This window comes from Phaenicophaeus curvirostris, chromosome 2 (assembly GCF_032191515.1).
Source record: "Phaenicophaeus curvirostris isolate KB17595 chromosome 2, BPBGC_Pcur_1.0, whole genome shotgun sequence".
NCBI lineage: Eukaryota > Metazoa > Chordata > Aves > Cuculiformes > Cuculidae > Phaenicophaeus > Phaenicophaeus curvirostris.
Genome location: NC_091393.1, coordinates 13225372 through 13249826, shown reverse-complemented (window position 1 = coordinate 13249826; position 24455 = coordinate 13225372).

The following is a 24455-nucleotide window of genomic DNA, read 5'->3' as shown; positions in this document are numbered from 1 at the left end:
GTTCGGGATTTTTTCAGATATGTTTTTGCCACTGGAATGCAGAACATTTAAATAAATTTGTCATTAAAAAAGGGTTCTGTAACTGTAAAACATGCTAATTCAATACAGTTTAGCTGAAAAGTATTTCTCTATTCAAAATAACTTCCTTCTGACATTAATTTAAAGCATCAGAAATAAAAAAAATAAAAATATTTAACATACAGAAACAGCATTCCTTTTGAAACAATTAGTAAAAAAAAGTAAAAATACTATTTTCATTAAAGTGTACAGACCTTATTGTGGTTTGTGGCAGGAACATTTCACAAAATCACAATAATGTCCACAGTTGCAGAGGCAATTTGCGCTCTCTTGGTAAGTTTTATATATATGGTATTACAGAGAAAAAATTTTTTTTGTAACTATGCAGCTGCATTTGTATACATTTGATTCTACACCATGGCAACGTATACTAATTCACTTTCCCTGCTTGTCATTCTCACAATCGTTGGCCTTATATTTATCCTGGCTTATTGCACAAAAGAAATTTAATACTTTGAAAATGGAATAAATTATACATTGCAAATCCAGTTTTAAATGCCTATCTTATTAACATTTTATAATTTTATATTCTGCATAAGATCTACCATATAACTCCCTGTTGCTCCAATAAATCATTTTACAACTTTATTTAGTATTTGGTGATTACATTAAATTTATTCCAGAGGTCATACACTACATCATATTAAATATACCTCAGCCAGGTGTTACAGATTTCATTTTCTGAACCATTAAAAGATCATAAATGCACATATATGAAAAATTTAGCCTCTGAAATAGATTTATTAGTATTTTCTATTTATAACTAAAACAATCTGCCACAGATTGAAAAGGGCATGGATGGATAGGTAGTATCAGCATTCTTATCCCTCATACATAAATTGTACTACTGACTACTTAAAACACAGAATAGTTCTCACAATGCCAGTACATCTGATTTATTTAACCACATACTATGTTTCAAGGTGTTTCTTAATTGCACTCCCGTTCTATATGGGGATAATTTTTATATATAGGATGCATTTTCCTTTTCCGATTGTCTCTTCTCTTAGATCCCAGCTAGCATTTCTGAAGCCAATAATACTCCCTTCTGAAACACCCAGCCACTTCTTCTTGAATGGCACTGCTTACCTGCCTTGGTTCTGCTGTCTCCAAGGACAACACCACACTCAAGGCCAGCACAGCTCATAGAAACCTGCAGATGATGTAGGTATCTGGATCACAGCACTATCACCCACAAGTGATCTGGAGATCCCACGCAGCTGGACATCCAAGCCAAGGTGACAAAACTGCCTGGGAAAAATGTCACAGTAACACAGCTGGGGTCACTGACTCTCTCACCAGTGGAGTAAGAGGGACTACGGCTAATAGAGATAAGAAAAGCTGCTCAGCTGGAAGCATGCAGTCTTGGGGTCACTTACCCTTCCCCAAAATATGTCTCTGGTGCCTGCTGGGCTATATGCAGGCTCTAATTTGCTTCTGTCCCCCTCTCATAAACCGCATGAATTTTGCGTGTAGCCTGGCTTCAGCAGAAGAAGCAGTCGCCTCATCCTGGAAGGTCTTACCTTACAGAGAGTGGCATAGAATGAGTGAGCCTTCAAGATGTGCAGCTGTAGGAAAGGGTGTGGGTACTTCTGGAGGTACTGTGCCTCCAAATATCCCCTTACTCCTTCCAGCACCACAGCAGGGCTCATGCCCCCATGTGGGACCTCTTCACAGGTACTAATGCCTCTTCCTGGAGATCTGGGGAAACCTACAGGACCAAGTGGAGCATCCACAAGACCATAGTATTACAGAATGGTTTGAGTTGGAAGAAATCTTTAAAGATCATCTACTCCAACCCTCCTGGCATGGGCAGAGATGCTTTTCACTAGATGAGGTTGCTCAAAGCCCCATCCAACCAGATCGTGAACACTTCCAATGATGAGGCACCCACACCTTCTCTGGACAATTCATGCCAGTGCTTCACCACCTTCACCATAAAAACATCCTTTCTTATATCCAGTCTAAATGTACCTATTTTCAGTATAAAGACATTGCCCCTTGTCCTGTCACTACAGACCTTGGTAAAAAGGCTCTCTGTCTTTCTTATAAGTCCCATTTATACACCAAAAGGCCATAAATTTCTTTAAGTGCATCTGAGAGTACCAAAACAGGAACTGTACTGTTCTCTCATATTAGGTACCAAGACAGGATTAGTCTTTCTAATATAGGTGTTTACCACACAGTCATCTCCACATAGACAGTGTCACCCATTCATAACCAACGACCAAAAATAGGACCTTCCAAAGAGCAAGTATTTTCAGCTGCTAAAATATGTGTATAAAATACAAATATTCAAATATATAAATATAAAAATTCTGAAAGTGTGTTTGTCCTTTTCTTCCAACCACTGTGAAGGTTAAGTAGCTCCAAGTGAATGCACACAGTCTCTGAACTCTATCCTAGAAGCTGATCAAATGTGTTACAGGGAATTGTAGCATACAGAGAAAATTGGGTTTTACAACCTGAAATTCCAAGTAAGGATTTGCAGTTACACATCAAACCCACAGCCTAAAATAATCTAATAAATTTTTCATACACATCAGAATAAACATGGAATGAACTGAAAATGACTCACTGAAATAGAGAGATTTAATTCTTTGAAAAGGCAGTGGGACGAGCTCCTGAGTGGATGAATAGATAGTAGAGAGAAAGGACAAAGACTACATTCTGGACATAAAGATACAAGTATCTGAATGGCAAAAATAGTATTTTACTCTCACAAAGAGACTAGAAAATTGAGAAGAAATAAGAGCTGAGAAACAGCCACTGCTCTGTGTTCGAAGGGTTTTACCTTATCAAACATAACCTTTGAGAGAAAGCTAAAGACATCCCTTATGCTCATCAAGGAAAAAGCTTACATGACATTTCCCAGTTCTTACCCAACTGTCCAGTCGGTTGCAGCAAGTGCCTAGGAGTAACAGCAAGAAGGGATTGCTGCTGTGTCCTGTCTCCTAGACTGTCATATTTTCAACTCTCACCATTGCTTTTTTTTTTTCCTATTTTTTCCATTCATTTGAAAGAGCTGGGATAGATTAGTTTCCTACTGGGTCTGAAAAGAAGGCAGTTATCTGTGCTCCATCATAGATTTGAAAGCATGGTAAAGATTTTAATAGGTAGAGGAAAAGCTGGGCTTTTTTCTAAGAATATAAAGCTTTGAGGACTGGGCTAGCAAGGTAGTCCTGGAAAAACTATGGAGAGAGGGAAGAGAGGTAGGGGCTGGTCTGGCTCTCTGTTCTCTCATGCAAACCCATTTTAGGCTACTGCAGTGAAACACATCTCTTATCATGTCAGGTGAGGAAAGTCCGTGGATGAAGTTCCTAAAATAAGAGACTGTTATCAAGGTCCTGTGCCTCTGTCTGTATGTTCAAGTGAATGTTGAGTGTTATCAGTTTTAGTCATAAGAGCACACAGAAAAAGAAGATCATTATGATGCTGGAAAAGTATCATTTTATGGGTGCATTTATACACAAATAAATGCCATTTTAAAAAATACTATTAGTCTCAACCAGTAAACCCCACAAATTCTTGCATCACAGACAATTAGAAATTATGGTTCCTCACAACTGATTATTTTGCTACCACCGTTTTTCATTTCCTATTTTAACAAGCTAGACTTGACATTCTTCCTCTTGCCATTTATCTACACGCCTTTTTTGTTTAAAAATTGACCTTTGGGGTTTTTTACCTGTTTTACCTACTGCCTAAATTTTCTATCACTCAGTACCTTACCTGATGACAACTTTACCCCACTGCTTCAATGTACACATTCATTGTATGCTGACATCACTAGAGAAATAAGGCAGCATTTGTACACTACTAGTGACTGTTTTTTTTGTTTTCTTTCCATCCTATGACTGCAGTCCTGACTTCTGTTGTCTCTTCTCCTTCAAATGTAAATATTAGGAATGTAAAGGAAAAAAATGCTTATCTGCCAGTGTGGATGGCAGCAGCCCAATTCCAACAACTCTGAGTATAGCTATGAATATATATTACTATTGTCCTCTGTTAGTGAAGCAGGAGCACTGGGATCTGTAGAATGAATATTTCCTAAACAATGCTATAGTCTGTACATCCAATGATATCATTGTGATTTGCACATTTACTTTTTTCCTTAGAATGAAAATATATCACACTGTTACAGCCCTGAAGTTGAGAATGAACCATTTGTACAGTACTATAAATTAGTATCTATATTTTTCTAGGGTACAAAAAATACTCCATGATAAAGAAGCTGGCAATCTATTGAATGGGAGACACTTTGTCTGAAAAGCGGGTGTTAGTACAGATTCCTCAACCTCCACTGTGATCTTATTCCATATTCACTTGAAAAGACCAAAAGTGAAAAGTAGAAATAGAAGTAGAGATATGAAGCAGAGGCAAAAAGTATTCTATCCATATATGCAATATATATAAGTATTCAGTACTGGTTTACATTTAACATATATTCTATATTTTTACAAGAGATAGCATGGTTGATTTTGGAATCAACGTTGGAATCAAATAGCTTATTTAGATGCAACTTAACACTAATTAGCAGAAGCCTAAAAAAAGTACACATGGCATAAAACAATCAGCAACACTGGCTCATTTACGCCAGCAGAAAAACTGTCCTTCATCATTCAAGTTCAGCATTTCTGGTTATACCATTTCTTTTCTATATTACCAATTACCTGTTGAAGTTTGAAGGTCAGAGAATGCTTGACAAATATATTGTTACCTCAGTATACCTTCTTCGGACCTTTAGGTTACTGATGAGTATTTTAAGTAGCCACACAGTTTTAAGCCATTCCCATGGTATTTATTCAGGAAATAATTGCTTCTGATGTTCAGCATTTCTGCATTTCAGACTGTCAGCACTTCAGCTATCATCATGGCTCCAGTTCGCTGATCAGACAAGTGGAGTTGGATGAGGTCTGGAGCATCAGCTGCTCTTGACTGGTTCAGCTTATGCATTCTTGTGATCGTAGGTTTTAACCTTATTTCAGCAATGTCCTCAATTTCCCAGTGCCTGCTCTATCACTTCAGGCTGGCTGGTCTGCCTCAGTGATAAATGTCTCCATTAGAACAGATTCCTTTTATTTTCTCAGTCTCGCTCCACATGTTTAAAAAGGTCTTAGAGATTTAGGAACTAATAGAGCTAGGCAAATACAGCAAGAAGTGTCAATGAATCATTGGTTCAATATTTCTTAATGAACTCTCTTCACCTGTGTCCAGCAATAGTCCAACACATGGGTTTCACAGCTGGCAGGGCTAAAGAATCAGCACTTTTTAAATGAGTGTTGGAGTCTAACACAAATATTCACTTTCCATAAAATACTTACTCCAAAAATCAGAGTTGAGGAGCTCTAAGAATGTAACGGAGTAGAAGCACTTCTGTTAGTGTGAAGGAGTCAAGGAAGCATTGCAGCTGTATTTTAGTCAGGTGCCAGTCACCATTCTTAATATAAGAATAACTGCCTAAAATTCAGGACTATATGCTTAGCAAATGGCCTCTTCTGGCATTACAAATGCTGCTATCACTCTGTCATTGCCTGTGGCAGAGTTTATTTCTTTTCCTGCTAGTCTTCTGTGAACAGCAGGCTTAGAATGATTGTAAGATCCAGTGCTGACTGCTACAGTGCCCTCTGCATGCCCAACAGTACAGTGATGTTGTGACCAAAACTCATTTCTGTGGCAGAATTAGTCTGATTGGAGGTGAGTGTGGTGGTATTCCACTTCTCTCTGAAGCTGCTTGCAGAAGATGCTTTGTGGACTGTCTGTGTACCAGGACTTGTGAAAATGAATGGTAACAGCGAATGTTCCCTCCTATCCCTGTCAGAGATGGCAGAAGCATGCTGGCTCTGTACCGTATTTGACTACACAAATACACCTACTTCTCATTTCCATTTCTGTTCAAGCCACAGCAACCAGTACTACAGAATGCACTTTTTTTCATAGCAGATATTTAACATGTTTTAAAATCTGCAACCTACACAAAAGTCATGGGGTAGTCTGAGAAGTTCATCAGTTTACTGCAAATGAGATGTATTTATCCCAAATTAGAAGCAGCAGTGCTTCAGTAAGAACTGTAGTCTTCTAATCTGCAAGGGCAACTTATTTAAAGTTTTCATAGGTAGTTCATTATCTAAGAATGGGCCGTGGGCTATTTTCCAATTAATATATATATTTTATTCAGCCTGAATACTAACAATAATAGATCAAAAGAACATTTATTCCTCTTGCTTCAAGTGCTTCGGTATTGCGCTGGTAGTTTCCTCTGCTCTAGAGTGGTTTATCTCTTTCCTCTTCTTTCACTTCTGGCCTGCCCTGAAACATCAGCCCAATTAAGGTGTCTGAGGACTTGAGTTCCCTCATAACTTATTTGCAGCACAACACTGAAAGGGTTTTTCTTATCCAAACTAGAAACATTCTCTGTGGCTACAGATAGATTAAAAGAAATCTAAGTGGGAGAGGAGGATGGGAACTATCTCATCTTCTAAGAGGAATAAAAGGAAGCACCTCGTTGTTGGCAACCTTGATCAATATCAGAAAGGAAAGGAAGTCAGCATTCATTGCTTTTGCCAATAGTTTTTCATGAGTAGCCTAGTAGCTCTTTTCTCCCTGACAAGGTAGCGTGCCAGATGTAAATCCAAATCTCAAGAAAATATTCACTTAAGATGCCAAAACATGTCACTGTCAAAACATAAGCAATGCTGTAATTAATATCTAGTTTAAAAAATTGTGTATAGGTAACCATATTTATCTGCTTAAAAAATTACTAAATTTAAACTGAAGCAATTCTGCACTAGTTTGCTAATGCCTAGCATTAAAATGTCACCGTCATTTATTCTATTTATGACTAGACATCTGGTGTTTCATCATGTTTTAAACACATTTCCTCTAGTCAGTCTCAATCATTTACAGGAATAAGTCACAGCGCTTTGACATAAGTACTTTCCTGGAGCTACACCTGTAAAAAATTTCTTCAATTATTCTGATGGTAAGTAGTGACAAACAAAGAAAGTGAATTATAGTGGAACACTATTTTTGCCAAATTGAGAACATTTCCTTAGAACACTTTATTGTTTCATTTTTTGCCCAGTTAGCTGTCAACAGGGAATTTGACCTGTGCTAGAAATACAGGAGGTCTTTAGCTGTTCTTACAAAGCATGGGAAAATGGTTTTCATAACAAAAAAATGGATATTCAAATTCTGAATTATTTTGTTATGTCTGTGTGAAAGGCTGAAACATTAAAATACCCAAATTAATACATATCTTGTAGTTTCTCTGTGCTGTCTGAATGGACTAGGTGAGTTTTTCCCTTAAACTTTTCTCCTCATCATTATTCACATAAGCAAAGAGGTTCTGTTCAGAAAGATCTTTGGAGGAATATAGTTACAAGAACACAAGCATTCATGTGAACATGAATATTTGTTGATTTTGACAATTTATCTTTATTACTCATTTCAGCCAGATGCAGAAAATGAGATCTGAGTATTACATAGAACCCTGTGTAAGTACCAAGGTTTGAGATGTTAATATTTAAGGCCACAAATGCACAGAGCCACTGCCAAATCTGTGCATTCCCAGAACTGCCACAATGGACTCGTTCCTCAGTTTATCAGCAGAGCTTTCATATATATATGAAATATATATGCTTTCCAAACATCAGTGACTACATTGACTGTGACAAGAGCTTAAACTCCTGGGAAATGCCTACTTGTGCAAAACTTAATTTGGATATCTTCTTTTTTTAACTGAATTTCGCCAACAAGCTTCTTTTTGTTCTGAAAAAAAACATTTCATTCTAATGAAGTTTAGGAAAAATGAAAGGTTTATGTTTCCACCAATCACAGAAAAAGAAAAAGCTGTGTTTTTTACACTGTTTTGGGGCTTGCAGCATTACAGTTTTGTTTCCTTCTGCTGCTTTCGAGGACTGGAATGCGTATTTCCTATTTGCAGATGTGATGTATTGGGAAGTACTCTCCTTTTAGCCAGAAGTTTCAGTAGTTATAAATCAAGCCTGGAAATCCATCATCATCCAGGAAGTGGCCAACAAGACAAGTGTCTCATTTTACCTACTTACATGCTGGTTGTGACTGTAGAAGTAGTTTATGCTCAGAAGAATTACTTTAAGAGGAAAGAATTAAGCTGAGGCTTCACAAGATGAAGAATCCAAATGTTTTAAGATATTCATGTCCTGTAGCTCAATCCTACCTTGTGCTGTGTGTCATTGCTCTCCTGAGGGGCCAGAATAGCCACTTGTGGAGCTGAACAGCGAAATGACTCAGGGAATCACCCAGTGGAAAAATAAGCCAGTCATTAAAGAAAAGAGGGAGTTATTTTAAAGCTAGATTAATCTCCTGATCCAATTCGCAGTGTAGCTATGGGAAGCAGAGCTGGAAAAAGATTGCACAAGGATGAGGATGGTGAGAGGGTCTGGGGGTAGGATAAGAGGTGGAAAAATAGGGCAGGGACATATCAGAAGAGTGTTGCAATGCATGGCTTTGTCATGTGAAACTGCTGTCTGAAGCAACCTAATTTCTAAATAGGCTGTAGACTGGTGATTCATACATGTACCTGACAGCTAAGAAATTCTCAGTGAACTCCCCCTTGTGATTTCAATCAGGAAAGGTTCTGCCTTCCCAGGTAAAAAGCCGAAACCTCACAACTTGGGTACATAGAATGATTGTAAAATCCTGGGAAAAGGACAGACGAGGCAAGACCACACCTTGCAGTGTGTCAGCCTGGCCACACGCCTTGCTAGGGGCCGATTCTGTTCTAGAGCAAATGTGGCGGAGGTAGGTGATGGATGTGCACACTGTCCTGTGCAAGGTCTCTGCTGCCTCTGTCCTGGACATGCCACATCCAGGTTACATTGCTGTCTCTGCATGAGGAGCGACAGCTGCTTGGACTGGGCTGCTGGTCACCTAACTACCCAACCACAGGGCCAAGCCCTGCTTTCTCAATCCAGAGAACACATCCAGGCAGTACTAATGGAATTAAAAATACATATATATTACATTTCCTTCCCACCCACCTGACAACTCCACATCTGCTTGCCCAGATTTTATCATAAAAAGTGACTTTGCCAAGAACTAAGTGGTTTGGAGCCACAAGGGTCACAGGTTTTGGGTTCGCTCTGCCTTGGCAGGATGAGCGATGTGGTCACACATCAAGCTGCAGCCCCTTGTTCACACATGCTCTTCTCTACTAAACTGATGCTGTTGCGTGCGATAGATTTGATCGTTGCAGAAGAAAAATAGATTTCCCTCCAAAATCACCAACTGTTCCTAATTTCCTCATCAATGAGAGAGCAGCTCACAGGCTCTTTAGAGAACAACAGACTCTAAGGCGATAACATTACAACATGCTGCACTTGTTCAACGGCTTGCTTTGCTATCATGGCATGCATTTTATCTTGCCATGAGCTGGAAGCCTTAATTATGATCTCGTGTCTTCCATTGTTTGAAGTAAATGACTAAGTGACTTACAAAGACAATTAGATTTGTATCTGTTCTGAATAATCTCTTTCCAAGCATGATATCCTATTAGACACAGTGCGTATTTTGGGGGTGGGGGGCGAAATGGTGGTGGGAAGGAAAGAGTTACATTGAAATAGTATTTCAGTAACTGAAAATCTGGGTAGTTGTCATTGCTCAGTCTTCTTTGGTCCTCACCTGCTACCTTGTCCACTCTTTCTGCAGTTAAATACACGCAGTTAAAGATGAAGTTACAAGATCACACATAGTAGATGAAAAGGTTAAGTCCAAGACACTGTTTAGTTGAAAATACATTTACTCTGATCAGGAGGTTCTTGTGTTTGGGGAGAGTGGAAGACGTTTGGCCATTCACTCACTTGGAGCTTGTGTCAATGGCTTTAGGACCTCATGACCTGTCTGTGCAGAGGGATATTTATATACTTGTATATCATACTGCCTTTGCACTCAACAGATCATTAAAGAGCTTATGACACTGAAATACCAGAAATAACTTCTGTTTTTTCGTCCTCAGTCATTCCTATGAATGCATGTTTATTTTTCTTAACTCACACCTTAGTGCTGTATTTCTTGACCCGTAGTGGTCTTTGTGGACAATTAAGGTCTCTTCATATGCCATGAGACTACCCTCAGATACATGACTAATGATGACAATTAAGCATAACAATTAAGACCATATGCAACACAAAGCATACATGTTCATCAACACATTCTAAAGTGGTTTAACTAAGCAAAAGTTCATTATGAAATAGCAACTTTCCTGCATAGCAAAAGGGCCAGCTGTTATGTCGTGTTTTTTCAATTTGTATTCACATCTAGCACAAAGAACATTAATCATAAGTTAGTATAAGAGACTCTGGAGATACATTTTGCAAATAAATAACATAAATAAATTGCATAAAGAGACAATAAAGACCTTTCTTTATTTTGTTTAAGGATAGTTAGATAATAATAAATTACTTGGTGCTGAGTCTTCTAAGCATGAGAGAGACACAATACAACTATAAGGACATCTGTCAGAGCACATTGTGATGAGCTAAGTCTGAATTATCTGCTAGCCTGAAGTAAATGGAGTGCTTTAGTCTCAATTAGAGAAAACCAAAGGGAAATACAATATCAGTCTTCAAAACACTTCAAAGGTTCCTGCTAAAAGGGAGAGAATACATTATTCTCCAGGTTGACTGGTGAAAGTATTAAGCATAACAGGTTTACATTGGTAATTCAGAAGATGGGGCAAGAATAATTTTTTAACAGCACAAGGAGCCCAGCACTGGAATAAGTCACAAGGAGAGACAATGAGCTCTTCTTGACTGATAGTTTTTGAGAAGTGTTTGGGTAAATTTCTGTCAGAACTAATTCAGACACAGTATTTCCTGCTTGGAATTGCCGGAGGACAACAGGGAACAACACATCCAAGGTGGGCAGGGCTCTGCTTGGCCCTGCTCTAGGGTGAAAACCAATGCAGTAAATCAATGGTAGCCTCCTTGTCCTCCCAACAATGCTGGGGTGGTTCCCATGGTCCAGTGAGGAGCAGGAGGAGAAGTGCAAATAAAAGTATGCCCTGTCTGTAAACCATTGTGAAATTCTCTACTGTCAATCAAGCAGGCTTGACAAATGTTGTTCAGATAGATCAAGCTGCTGGAATCCGAAATAACTCTCTCCCCTCAATGCAAAACTAACATACACTTAATGAATTCTGAAAAGAAGTAAATATAAATTTTCCTTGCCAGCTACTGATGCACTAAATGATTGCTTTCCTTTTTTAAATTGTGTATATAATTAGTCTTCTTTATGTATGTTGTCTATTAATCTAAAAATGTCACCTCTGGTTATCCTAGTGTTATTAAATCACAATAACAAGTGCTGAAATACTGACAGCCTACTTCTTTTCAAGAGCCATCTTCAAGATGGAGACACATATAATTCTTCTAAGGTTAGAAAAAAAATTCTATTTCATGTTATAATTTATTTTAGTTACCATGTCTTAGCTAACATGATTAAGCATGCAGAAAAAAAAAAAAAAAAAAAATTTCTGATACATGTCTCTATAAATACAGTTTTCAAAAATACCCTATAGCCAGTGAATTCTATACATCACAAAACAATAGTTTGGGTGCTCTTCTGAATCTTACTCAACACCAACCTGGATCTTGGACTGCCTTTGCAAATTTGATCTATATTCTAAGGGCCCACAGCATCCGTATCCCACCCTCAAATAATTTAAGAACGTTGTGTTATATTCTTTTCATGCACATCAATAAACCTTGGAGATGTGTAAATGTTTTCTAACTTTGAGAGGTATGTTTACAAATTAAAAATCGATTGAAGACATAGATTGTTCTAAATGTAATATAACATTAACATCCTAAATCTGGAAAGCTGTGATCTATATAAACTTGCTTCATGAAGCTTAATGTGCTAATGAAAGTGTTTAGTAGAGCCAATTTTCATTTCTAGTTGAATAACGAAAAATGCACTTTAATCTTAGGAAAATAATCATTTGCTTTATACTACTTTGATCACATGTTTTTATAAATTCCTTTTATAAGTGCAGGTGAACAGCTTCTGAATGAGAACTCCTGGGAATTTTAAAATAACTTCATGAAAGACCTTTCTTTGTAATAAGTGTTTAAGTTTCTAGGCTTATCCCTTGCTCAGGCAATGTTCCAGCAATTTAGAAAGACATTTCAAGTGTACAAAGAGGAAAAGGGTTTTCCTAAATATAGGGTTTGAGTGATTCTATAGAACAACAAGGAGTTTGGATTACCTTCCTATCTGGAAATACTTGAAGACATCTCACCAACCCAGTTACACTTTGCAGCACTTGGAGCTGAAACTGAAAATATTTTGCAGCATGTTGTGGTGGTTACCTTGACTAGCCACCAGGTGCTTACCAAGCCACTCTGTCATTCACACTTCTCAGCAGGACAAGGGGCAAAATTAACATGAAAACCTCATGAATCTAGATAAAGGCAGTTTGACAAAAGAAAAGCAAAAGCAGTGTGCAAAGGCAAAGCAAAACAAGAAGATTTATTGTCTACTTCCCACAAGAAAGAGATATCCAGACACTCCCTGGCAAGTAGGGCCTCAGTACACGTAGCAGTTGCGTCAGAAGAAAAACACCATAGCAACTAATGTCCCCTCTCCTCCTTCCTCTTAGCTTTTATATCTGAGCATGATGTTGTATGGTATGGGATATCCTTTTAGTCAGTTTGGCTCAGTTGTTGCTGCTGTGCCTGCTCTCAGCCTCTTGCCAACCCCCATCCCACTGGCCTTTGAGAAGGGATTGGAGAGGCAGCCTTGGTGATGTGCAAGCACTGCTCAGCAGTGGCCAAAACATTAGTGTCTTACTAAAACCCTTCTAGCTACGAATACAAAGCACAGCACTATGAGGGCTGCTACAGAGAAAGCTAACTCTGTTCCAGCCAGACCCAATACTCATATTCAAACTGTTCCCAGGAAATCCCTCATCAAAAGTGGCTAGAAGAAAATCTACGGCTAAAGCATACGACTACCAAAAAATTATTCCTTGGACTCTCAAATATATCAAGTGGCTATTACACATTAGGAACTCACTTCGTTAACTCTTTTCTGTTGTTTTTATTTTAATTCAGTATTTATATAAATGTCTTGTTTATAATTTAGTCTTTTTCCCTTAACTCTGTAAACACTGAGCGCAGACTGCAGCCTTGGTATATTCAGAAGTGTTTGTACATGCCCAGTGCAGGACTTGGGAATTGCCCAAAATGAACAGCTAATCCTAGGCAGAAATAACGTTGTCCTTTTTCAGGGAATTTATTTGGCTCAAGTTCTACACAGCCTATCAAATGAAATAAAAAAATGTGCCAAGCACACACAGCATCATCATTTTCAAACTGCATCCCAAGAACGTGAAGTAAAATGCTACAAAGCATTATCTAAATGCAGATATGGGGTAAATCTTTTCTACATAGGTCAACACTGGTCAAGAAGAAAGCTTGTCTCAACAACAGTAAAATTATCAGAGAGGAAAATAAAGGAGGGGGAAAAGAAAGGCCTTGGAGTAGTTTTAGCAGGTTGCCTGGGAACTAGGATCTTTGCTTATTTACTGAAATGTAGGCTAGTATAAATTTATGTCTTTTCTTCTCAAAAAGGATATTCCAGGGCTGGCAGAGGTGTGACCAGACCTTTCTGGTTTAACAGTCTTTAATCCCTCAAAGAATAGAATTGTGATACTTCAACTTCTTTTCTTCAATGATTTTTAGTTGATCTGAGACCTATATCCTTCTTTGCTGCCACTTCAATGTTTCTTTCCAGATATGAGTCATGCGTAAGCTGTGACCTACCTACATTTCCTGCTCAACAAAAGGCAGCAAAGCATAGGTTTTGGACCCTACTTGTTCTTCATAGACTTATATGAAGTGCTGGCACGTGAACTCCCTAAACACAGCGGTAATTTTTTATGCATCTAGTTGCTACCCAAACACATTAACTCCACAAACTCTAATAGTTCCTTGTCAGTTTGTTAACCCTGAAAATTATGCACATGCCATGAAGCAGAATCAAGGCTTCTGGATCTAAGCTTGCCCTCTCCTCTGTCAAAAAAAAATCAGTGCTCTGCTTTCTGAGCAACTATGGGCATTCAGAGTACTAAAATACTGCAGAAATGCAACTTTTGAGAAACTAGTTTGGCATCTCTGACACACTCTACTCCTGACATTATGTATCAGCAGCAGTAGAAGAGGAAGACAAAGAGCACTGCAGTTTTATGTGACTCTGCATTCAGTAAGGAGTCTAGCAAAATGCAGGGGATCTTAATTCCTGAGATTCTCATGAAAAAAATTCCTTCTTTGTGTGAAACTAGCTTGTAGAAAATATCAGGTGATATTATAAATAGTGCTGTCCAATAAATTGTGACTTCTGCAAGATGAAGCGTACCGTGTAGTATTAGGACTTACATGAAAACAGGCTGAGTGCGGTTTTTCCTTTGTAGTTTATTGAAGAGGTAATTGGCCTTTTTCTTAAAAAAGAAAAATCCTTCAGGGACTATAAAAGATAGAAATGGGTTCCTAGACATAAGCCTTGTCATTTTTCTTTCCAATGTTATGTGTCAGGGCGCAATGCAGGCCAGCTAGTAGCTGCTCAGTTTAAAAGCATCGCCCCTGGAAAGGGGGTCAACCCTTGCTGGGGTGTCCCCGCAGCGCCACCTGGATGTCTAGGGTCACCGAAGGAAGGTGCCCTCAGCCACAATACCACAGAGATGGCACCCAGCCCTTCATGTGGGGGGATGCGCTTGGAACCCTGACACTGCACACCACATGCAATGTCCAGCAGTAGCTGTCTTAGGTTGTGTTCCTAGAAAGAAATTCACACAGGTCCAAGCTCCTAGTTTTCTGGAAGGATAGGTACTGCATTGGAAATACCTGAACAAGTCATGAAAGGACCCATCATTCTCCCTGGGGACCCCACAGTAGGAATCAACTCTCCACATCAAGATGAAATGTGCCAAGCACATCAAGGATGGTGGGCAGCATTTTCAGAAATGCCTGTGACAGGGTGTTCACACATAAGCAGTAGGGAAAGGAGCTATAGCAGGACTCTGAACTGCAGCATGTCCTGTGCACTGGCTTCTCTCGTGGAAGTTTTATTTCATCCTCAGTATGCTGTGATGCTAGTATAACTCACTTCTAAAATAGCTTTCAAAATCAGGACTCAGCAGGTTGCACTTTTCGGTCTTCAGATGGCAAAGCGTATGAAAATTTTGTCAACATACAACTCAGAACAATATTCTGTTCAGAGAACAGGAGTGTTCAGCAAAGCATTGAGTTTTGACACAATCAAAGCAACTTCAGTCACAAAGCAACTGCTCAGTCAGACTCAATTGCAAATGTTCTGGCAATAGCAGGATGCTAAATGCAGAGAGCTATGAGCCATTCAGTTCTTTGTATATGGTCCATTTACTGCAATAAGGGAATGAGTGTCAATAGGGGGGCTAACAGTATTTATTTATTTATTTATTCATTTCATTTTTAATAAAATCGATTCATTCAGACCATTAGGCTACATATCCAACCAACCTTAAAGTCATATCATCTTCTTAGAATGTCCTCCATTTTTCTTATTGCTTTTAACAAGTTTTTATATCTTGTTTTACATATAGCTGTAAAAACCTCACAAGGGAATTTCTTCCTTTAAATTTAGATATTACTGATTGTAATGAAGTTCCAGTCCTTTCTCAGGTGCTATGACAGTACAAATAGCTATAACAATAACAAGTCAAATTTCTTGCTTCTATAACTCTATTGATTTAAAAGCATTCAGCTGCAGATAATCTGGGATAACAATTCCCTTCAAGTGCTAGCAGATAAAACCTCTAGACAAAATGCTGCTACATCAGCAGCAGATTCACTATCGGAATATACAGGACTAAAACTATTCTCATTTATATCAGTGCAGACAGAGTGATTCACTTAGAATCATCACTAGGCTAGTGATTGTTTGGTAACCAGCCATAAGGTTTTTGATAATGTGGAACCTTTGGAGACAACCCAAACAGAAGATGATCTGTGGAACTCCATGAAAAGTAAACAGAGGACATACCTAAGGAAGGTCATTGATCTTCTTCTCAGGTTTATGTGGGATATGTGGGGGTTTATTCAGGCTTTAGAAATTGGTGTAGTAACCAGCAGGGATGAAGAGGTAATACACATTTTAGATCTGATCAAATTCAGTCTTTGGATACAGTCTACCCAATTCTTTTAAAATTAGTGGAATTTATCCAAATGGATATTGCACAAACAGCCTCACCACATTTCATCTTACACTTAAGTTGAATTTGACTTGTAACATTCTCAGCATCACCTTTGGCTTCTGCTTACTTTCCTGTATGTTCAGATAGTCAGTGTAGGTTGTCCTCACCAACTATTTGCACAACAGTCCAGTCCAGAAGCACTCAGTGTATGTGCTTTCCTTTGCAGGTAAGTGACTCATTGTAAAGATACAGACTACTCCTGGATAAGTTGTCAAAAGTGGTTTTGCTAACAGATAAGCTGAACATTTAAGTAAAATTATTTCTTCTAATCCATAATCATTACATCTGGGCATTTTTTCTGGCAAATTTGAAAGGATTTTGTACACACATATGCATAGCTACCATTATTCATATTTTTGTACCAGCAGTATGAGTATTTTAACAACTATTTTCTATCGGAAAGCTCAGTCATGAAAAGGTCTGTGGGGTTAATTCCACCTAACCACAAACCCACTGACTAAAATGTGGTTTTGCCATAGATGATTATGTACATTTTTTTTTACTTTAAATTAAATACAGATTATAATTACAATGAATCGCTTCAAAATGGTGTATAATTTGGAAATGTAATTAAGTGAAAAGTGTATTAGCTTTGTAAAAAATGCTTAGATGGCTCTAAAGTGAGCTGCTGTGGCATAGATTATTGCATTGCTGTGACCACTACTGATACTAAGGACCATGTTTTAGTGACACTCTAATTATTCATCACTGGGGACATTCTGATGACTTGATATTCCAGCAGATTAAGTGAATTTACAGAAAGATGCCATTTGAGGGGAGAAAAAACTTTGATAAATCTGAATAAAACTGCAAAAAGCTTCAGAGAGATAGATGACTATCATCATTTTTATATGTGTTTGCTATGCAATTGCGTTTTCACCGCTGTCACAAGCTTAAATCTCTGAAGATAGGATTCTGTTTTGCATGAAGAATTGAAGCTTAGGCAGGGAAATGCCTTATACTCAGACAAAATTTTTTTCCGAATGTCCAGCCTAAATCTCCCCTGGTGGAGCTTGAGGCCATTCCCTCTTGTCCTGTCCCCTGTCCCTTGGGAGAAGAGGCCAGCACCCTCCACTCCACAACCTCCTTTCAGGTAGTTGTAGAGAGCAATGAGGTCTCCCCTCAGCCTCCTCTTCTCCAGGCTAAACAACCCCAGCTCTCTCAGCCGTTTCTCATAAGGCCTGTTCTCCAAATGGTCCCACTAATTCCAATCCATGCCCATGGATGAGACCTCCTGGCCCCTACCATGGCAGAACCAGCCTGGTGGCTGCAGGGGCTGAACTGACCCCATGACCACCTCTGTCCAGCCCCACAGGCACACTCAGCCTCTGCAGGGTAGCAGGCCCCTTGATGGGTGTATTACTATAGCCTGTGAAATTTGCTTTGTTATTTCTCCATTATTATACTACAGATTAAAAAAATAAACTGCTGAGAGTGTTAGCATCAAACTGCAATAGCTTCTCGTGAAATGGATAGTAAATCTTCCTATCTTTTAACTCAATATAGTAGTCATAACATTAAATGGCATTAATACTGCTGCTGCTTGCTCTACTCATACATTCAATAATGGAAACCTGTGCCTTATTTGAGGTTATGTACAAGTTTAATATACATACTATTATAACAAGGTCACTTTGGAATAATCTCTTTGATTGATTGCAGGGAGGCTGCAAGTGGAGGGAAAAGTAATCTTGTATGGTAAACACAATATCTGCCTACAAGGAAATGGTACAACAGCCTGTTTTCAAGTCACAGTATATAAATAGCAGCTATTATACTTTTGCTTAAATGGCACAGCCAAGCATGGTTGCAGCTTTGCTAGTTGTTTTCTATAATAAAGATAATTCTTCTGGATTCTCTTCAGTACTGGCCTTCTTGTTATGTTTGTCACTCTGATATTGGAGTATTTATCACACACACAAAACACCTTTTGGGTTTTGTCTTCTGATGAATTCTCTATGCCTTCTCCACTTTGTGTTATCAAAATAATAAGCTATCAATCAAAACAAGCATGTCTTATAAAAACAAGTAAGAATGAAAGTAATAATCTCTCGGACTTTTCTTCTCAGCACAATATTGCAAACACTGTGAGGCAACTGGCGGCACAGGAAGAGAAATTCCCATCACAACATGTATGTGGACAAGAGAGATGCAAGAAGGAAACACAGACCCCTTTGCTCAGGGCACAGTTCAGTGTCCATACTTAGTTGGATCTGGTCACCAGCATTCGGGCATCTGTGTCAGTGGCTGGATTAGGCTAATATTTAAATTTTAGTGTACTTTTATTACATCCTTTGTATTTTTTAAAGCTGACATGGCTGTGAAACTTTAGCAGATTCCAAGGCATCACCATTCTCCTCTTTTCTGACTGGCAAGCAAAGGCCATTGGATGCTGGTTCAAATCCAGAAACTGTGAAGCATCTCTTCATGTAAGTACCTTGTTTCAAAAACACTTCAAGGGAAAAGAAACATATTGCAATGTCTAAAAAATTGCTCCAGTAGATGTTTGTTCTGACAATGGGGGAAAAAAACTGCTTATTGTCCTGACTTTTAACTTTTTCAGCTGTGAGCTAGTGGGTATTAGTGTTCCACTGTCCTGCTGGTTTGAAGAGCCCCCTGTTACAACAGCTGTTCCTTACATAGGTGTTTTTGGACAATAATTCATCAAACATTTCTTTAGTATGCTCAACAGCCTCACCTCTTTAAGCCACTGATTCTTAGGCTTTTTTTCTCTCATTCTTTCAGTGTTTTGATAAGTCTTCCCTGAACACTACAAGTTTTCTACAACATTCTTGAATCATTAACACAACAACTGTCTTCCATTTTGTTTACATTAATATCAAATAGGTGATAGAGTCACTTTCTTGTTATTCAACATTCTCTTTACCAGATGTCCAAGGAACCCATTAGCACTTTGACCACAATGTTGTCTGGAAACTGAGGTCCAGAGGGTAAGTGATAAGCCTCCTGTTTTCAGGGATATTATCATTACAGCTTCTCATATTTGTTCCCTGACACACAACCTCTTGCTGGAATGGACTGAATTGTCTGTATTGCTTTCATATGCCAGTCTGCATGTGCCCCTGGTGACCTGATGGCTAAAACTAACCATGATTCCATGAAACACTTCAGAGCATTTGGCTGGACTGCATATATTGGCAATCAACTCAACTCCATGTCAAGATGGGACTCAAGTAAACTTTGAGACTTTCCTACCTCTTTTACTTCTTCATCCTCCCTTGTTTGAGGTGGTGTAGGAACCCAGAACAAAATTGCAAGACAGGCAGAAGTTCCTGAGCATCCTGATGAGGCCTCTAATCTGGACAGTGATTGGACAGTGGTTGAGAATTGGGGAAGCTAAAAAAGGACTTGTTCCTTACATTGTTTATCATTCATTTATTGTGCTGTGTCATTTATTAAATTATGTTTTCTTTTAGCATTGGAAGGGGAAACAAAAGTCTTTAAAACATCAGAAAATCCTGTCTTATCACTGACTGGAAAAAAGCAGACGTATTTTCCACAGAAGATGAGTACAATAGGAGCTGAGAGTATCATAGGTAGGACACAATACAGAAGAGAGACAATTTGAGTACAACCAAGCTATTCTGAGTATGTAAAATTTCTGCAAAGGTCACACATAAAATCATAAGAATTACATCTGACACAAGATTGCAGGTGATGGATTATCTTGGGCTACTTTCAAACTTGCATTTTTTGGAACTGCAAGTTCTTTAGTTGGATACATCTGCAAGTAATCCTCACAGCCTCCGCCAGTCATTGATTTGTGCCACAATATCTTTGACAAATACAAGAAATCTTTCCCTTTCTAGCTGTTGTATGCATAAAAAAAAAATCATATGTTTGTCCACATATCCAACTGGATTCTCTTATTTTCACTACTCAATGATACACTATATTCAAAATGCCAGATTTTTCAGAGCTCAGCTCTCCATCAACTGTTGCCACACTATTGATCTTCCAGCACAAGTTGTAAAGCATAGAGGTTCTGTGAATGAATGATGATACCAGACTTTTTTCTTATACTATTCGTACCAAGATTTTAAAATTTATGTAATTTGGTTTTCTATGTCACTCCTTTGCTAACAGCAACTCTCCATCCATAACAATGTTTTCCTAAAGAGTCCTGGTTCAGTTCATCTAGGGTGAACTTTTTTTCACTCCTTTAAAAAGCTTTTAGATTCTTCAGGAAAGTCAAAAGCACTCGATATAACTGCCCTCCTCCTTTTAAAAAGCATCTATGGTGGACTAATATATTGTCTTGAACATGTTACTTGTAACTGGTAATGGCTGAGGTTTGCACTACAGGACAGCTGCCATAAGCTTAACAGCGCTCTACTTGTTGTGTTCTATGTGCTAATGAAAGCAATAAATCAATGACGTGTTCCAAACCTTGACTTGCCCCAAAAAGAGAAATGCCAACAAAATTTAGAACATCCAGCTTAGAATTTTGCACAGATGAATAGCTCTCTTCTCACCCTCAAAAGCTTACAGTTCTCTGGTCAGGGCTGGTTTCATTTCAATGGATCCTCTGCATCCACCTGCAAGGAACCTGTTTATGGAGAATTTAATGAAACAGAGTGGATTCCTTGCTAAGGGCTAAAGAGAGGTAATGTATCACTTCATAGAAAAGCCAGATTCTTTGGCCTAGAAGATTTAAATAAAATTACATGCATTTCCCATACAAAATTGTATTTATATTAATCACTATGTTTATGCAGCACCTGAAAATCAAAGTTTGTAGGAACACAAAGCAAAAAAACCTCCCCTTGCTTACTGTGACAGCAATAATAATTATCAGCTACTGCAAGCCAGTTTTTGTTATTCTGAAATGGCAAGTGAATAAAATTTTTATTTTTCTATTTTTTTTGTACCTGGTTCCTAAAATGCAGAGGTAAAACCCGTCATCTCTGATGTTATTATGCCACTTGGAGAAGTAAATAAGACATTTTATTAAACCTTACCCAATACAAATGCCTCATCACTAAGGAACTGTACTAATGCATATGTTAAAATTTCTATAAATTGTGTGACATTTTCAGCACATGCTGACAGGATTTTGAAAAAGAGAAAAGCATATTAAAATGGCCTGGAGATATTACTGTGTCCTGATCCTGCTTTCTTGAAGACAAGTGAAGCGTATACAATAGAGGAAGAGAAACCACAACAAAAACAGAAAGCATAATTTTGGTGTCAAGTTTTTCTTGTAGGCTGGTTGTTAGAGAAATTTAGGCACAATTACCTCTGTCAGCCACCCCAAAACCAGCCAATTTGGTGCCATTGCTAATTTTTGTAATACACTGCTTTTAGCTACCATTAGGAGGTGTTCAAAAGACTCAGTCTCAGCTATCTAAACCAAAGACTCCTTAAACAGAAAGCAAGAGACAAGAATGAGGAGAAACAGGTAGGAAAGCCTGGTAAAAATAAAATAAAAAAAAAAATAGATGGGGACAGTTATAGAACTTGTACCTTTCAAAAGGTATCTGGCAGCCAGACAGAGCTGACGATGACCCTGATATCACTCACCTGCTGTCTCCCTCTATGACTGTTGGACAACGGCATCTCTCGCAATCAGGAATATAATGGACAGTGGTGTTAATACAGTGGGCTCTGGAGTCCTGGGAACAACTGTGAAACTATCTTGTCATAGCTTCATATCTTACCAGTGTCCAAATCAAATCGTAATCATTCACAGTAGCCATCTACCCTTTGTTTTGTCCACTAGTTAAACATAATTTTTAGTGCATCAGTTTTGGGCAAAGAAGGCCATCAGGTTTTGTGCTCTTGTATGTCCTATTTATAAGTGCGATCTCAGCATTGCCACACTTGTGACATATCCAAAAGCCTTTGATTTATCAGATTAATTCAATTTTTTTGAGTTTAGTAAATTTTTATAAACATTTTTGTGTATGTGGATGAACTAGATTTCTGTCACTTGGAACATCTCTTCTGAGCTGTATGCTAAATGCCTTTCCTCCCCTTTGCTGTGTTTGATATGCAAGATCTGGCTGAGATGCAATTCCAGGATATTTGTGGCTGTGAAGTTGAAGAGTAATTAAATACTTTCTTCTGAGGGACAGAGCCTATGCTATACCTCCTTGTTGAACCTCATAAGGTTTCCACAAACCCCCTTCCCTCAAGGACTGTCCAAGGCCTGACTTGTAGGAATGGTTGGACTTGATGATCTGATGGGTCTTTTCCAACCTGGTGATTCTATGATTCTATGATTCCACCTTAGGTTTTCCTTCTGAGTACTTCAGTAGGGCAGCACAACAGCTCAGATTCACTTCCCAAGACACCACTCTCCTTGGGGCAGGATGGTGTAAGAGACCGTTATTGAACTGGTTTGGCTCAACATAGCTGTCAATCACAATGATCTCATAAGAGACCGTTATTGCAACGAAGAGCTGATCTCGTAAGAGCTGCCAACTACAGAGACAAACTGTCCCCAACAGAAAAACCACAACATCCACCCGAAGTGGTGCCTACCAAGCTGATGCTGGAGCCGGGTAGAGAGGACTACCATGAACACCTGGGCATGTGCACATGGAGGCGGACTGTTCGGGGAAATTGTGGGGACTGGGGCAATAAATAGGGGGGCCTCCTGTTTCTTCGTTCATCAGTGGGCTCGGGGTGCTCAGTTGCTTCGTTGTTTGGTGGACTCGACCTTGTGTGTGTTGCGGCGTGTGCCCGCCCAAGTCTTCCTGGAGCTTGGAGCATCATCGTCGCTCGGTGGCCGTGTCTTCATCATCACCTGCACCGAGACCAATCCAACAGGACATCGCTGGATTCATGGTGGTGGTACTTAGCTGCATCTCTACCGTTTTCTTGATTCTAACTTTTCCTTTCTTTTCCTCTCCGTCGTATCGCCGTTATCAGTTGTTCCAGAAAATAAAGCTCACAAGATTGTACAGCATCTGACCTTGTTTGAGTCTTAATCTTGGCCTCTTGGGATCATTTAAGAACCCTCCCCGATATTGGATCCGGACAGATGGTTCCTATCACCCTGACCAGAACTTGGATTTCACTGATTTACAGAATGACACAGGGGCATTTCCACTTTATCCCCATTGCCTTGCCCCACATCTGTTAATTTATCTGATTTGTAGGTTCTGACACATATTAGTAGTCAAATTGAATTGTAAACTACAGGAGACAAGAGTCTTAATTTATCGTATCTTCCACCAGTGCATTACCATTTAAAAACTCTTACGGTGTCATTCACATTTCAAGTAATAATATACAGATTCATAATAGCTGCCTTATAAATATGTGTGGTAATTACAACATATTTGTTATAATGGACTTCATTGTATAAAAAAAACTCCTTACTTAGGAGGAAACATCTAAGATACTCAAAACTAGAAAGGCAACCATTTTTCAGAGATGACGATGAGATCAATACAGAATTATTTTCCTCCCTTTACACTGTTTATCAATTTCTTTGCATACTCTTTCTAGTATTTATTTAAATATAAATGTACATCTCCTAGATTTTAACACAATAAGAAGAAAGAGTTTGTATTTGATCCTGGTCTCAGTGCTGCCTCTGAAAACCTTGTGAATTTTGCAGATTATCAAATCAGATTAAGCTCTGAAAAATGCCACTGATTTCCTATTGAGCTGCCTTCATCAGTTACCCTCGGCATCTGATCTCTGGTTATCCAAGTATGAAATTCCATTTAATAACGTGGATGTTATGAGAAATTGCATAGGGCAATGACAGTATTGTTAATGAATACAAGACATTTTGACTGGAAGACTGAGTGCAGTGCATTGTTGTAAACATACTTGGCCTTCAAGAAGACTCAGTGATTTGGAGAACATAAGTCAGGAGACAAATGATGCAACAGTCAAAAAACGATTGAGGGTATTTTGGAAATGATGGAAATTCAGACAGGGCATCAGTGACATGGAGGAAAGAGGAAAAGGAGTGTGGTGAAGGAAGAGAGGGAGGAAAGAAGGGAAGAAAAGAGAGGGAGGGAAGAATAAATGTCACCCTATACAAATAAGGCTTCCTCAAGTATTGCCTGTCTCTTGTATCCTGTTTGTAGCAGAAAGCAGTGCGTAGGTTGCAGAGACGTTA